General features: G+C 37.4%; 1 pseudogene; it reads right to left on the minus strand.

Annotated features, from left to right (window-relative positions):
- Positions 1-518: 518 nt before the first annotated feature.
- On the minus strand, positions 519-1,699 carry LOC106835933 (protein tyrosine phosphatase type IVA 1 pseudogene; annotated as a pseudogene).
- Positions 1,700-2,353: the final 654 nt, after the last annotated feature.

Consider the following 2,353-nt stretch of genomic DNA (forward strand, 5'->3'; position numbering starts at 1 on the left):
AGGCCATTCTATTATTGTATCCTCCTTTGGAGTTCCAGAGTATTTCTCTGAGCCCAGAGTTTAGAAAGTATTCAATGCACAATATTTCAACTGGCAAAATGAGATCTTTATTTTTTTACAAAAAACCACACGTATTTCTTCATTAAAAGGTATTTCATTAACTCCCCTACTAATGTTGGTAGCAACATCATTTGAAACTGCTTTACAGAAAATTATTATGAATTTTGACATTTATTTGAAACAAAATATGTGTAATACTAATTTAATTATTACTCTTCTCCCTATTACAATAAATAAATAAAATGTTAACTAATTTCCAGCACCAATAATAGTTGGCAAATAACTTTTAATAGGTATAGAACAAAGCATTATAGGATTTCATGAATATTTATTATAAGACCTGCAGCTATAATCAGAAAGTATTTCAACGTTTTAAAAACATTTACTGAATTTAAAAAACATTTGGAAATATTTTACTAAAAATATTTAATAGCCCCCCCTCCCCCCCAGTTTTTCCTCAGGCTCTCTCTGTTAAATTGCACCCCAAAGTGCAAACTTCAAATTAATTATAGTTCTTTTTCATCAGGAAACTTTAAAGACAGGTGCTTCTGTGCAACAGAGATTGAACTGTTAAACAGAGTTTTGTGTGTGTGATTTTTCAAAATGGAAGTTTTTGTAACAGCACAAAAATTAAATTTATAGACACAAAAATCACCAACGACTACAAATCCAGCAAAATTAATGGTTGTATAAACCCTACTATATATCAGTTTGAATGTGGAAGATATAAAGTGAGTAGGTGATCATACAGGCCCTACTTTCAATGTTTGAAATGACTGAAGGAATAAACCACCTAAGGACAGTATGACACTAAACGTTTAAAACTATTGTGCTGGGTATTTTGGCACCATATTACTCTAAATTTCTTATATATTGACAAGATACAATTAATACAAATGAAAAACACATTTTAAATATTGAAGAGCTGGAATCTTTTACTAAATGTCAAAATAATATCAGAGAGAGGGCTCCAATTCTGGCAAGCTTGTGGCTTGCTGAAACTGTTTTTCAATGTTGCTACGGAAGTTTCATTAGACGTAGTATTCCCCAAGCCTCCGTAATGGCTAATATAAAAAAAAAAAGTAAGGTTCTGTCTTAAGTTTCATTTCCAAGTCCGTAGCATCAGAGTGCCCTTTTACTGAACGATACAGTTGCATCTGGAGTTTCTGAGGCGAAAGCACATTGTAGGACGGTACTTCTCCAAATACAAAAGTTGCTTGCTGTTAAAAGCTCCACGTCGCTTTTGTCTTATGAATTGCACCGCATCTTCAGATTTCATTCCACCTTCAATTAATGCTATGGCAACCAGCACTGGAGCTCTCCCAAGACCTGCTGCACAGTGAACCGCAATACAAGAACCAGGATCTTGGCGAAATTTCTGCTTTATAAGTTTTAACCACTTCTCTACAATGTGCCTGGGTGGTGGTGCACCATCATCAAAAGGCCAGTCCAGAACCTGGATGCCTTCTTTTTCCAAAATGGCCGTGTTGTAAGTTGCTTCACACACTCTTACTATGATGGTAACTCCGTTCCTCTTAAGTTCCTGTAAGAATTTGTTTAAGGAGGCATTGGTTGGACTGTGCGCAATAAGAAATCTCATATTCCTGTACGCAATCTCTACAGGAGCAGGACGGTTCATCCCAGTGATGTTGATGTAATTAAGTATTTAAAAAATGCAGAAAGAATATAAAGGAACTGAAGTCTACTTCAAAATACTCCAGTTGAAATTTTCAGTGAGTTGAATATGAAATTACAAGTAATAGGGAATTAAATTAACCTTCAAATAAAACGTATCACTGTTTCGGCACAGTAGCACTGAGTCAATAGAAAATCAGTGCACTCAGCTTTACTCCATTCAAATCAGAATTCTTACAAAATGTCGTGCCGCTCAGTTCAGCTCTTCACTGTCCAGGTTTATTTGTTTTTATGGAAACATCTTAGGTATTAACAACTTTCTAGAATTCACTAGTCTGCGTAGAGGTTGGACTGGTCCTGGCAGTAATGCCTACTCACCTTTAGAAAGTCCACAAATGCTTGACGAAGAACCCCGGAGAACTGAGGGCTATTCACTCCTTGACGAAGGTGGCATAATCAGACAGCCGGTTCGCAAACAGAAGTGACGTTACCCAGCGCACAGCTCAGGGGAAAGCTCACCGCTGAGCAGATCTATTGGCACCTGAGTCCAAAACGCTCCTTCACTAGCCTACGTCACAAACCCTCCCTTTCTCCCTTTCTGCGCAAAGGACACCGGGAGAACCAGGCCATCCTTCAGGATCCGGGGATTCCCCGTCAA

The sequence above is a fragment of the Equus asinus genome, chromosome X (assembly GCF_041296235.1).
Source record: "Equus asinus isolate D_3611 breed Donkey chromosome X, EquAss-T2T_v2, whole genome shotgun sequence".
Taxonomy (NCBI): Eukaryota; Metazoa; Chordata; class Mammalia; order Perissodactyla; family Equidae; genus Equus; species Equus asinus.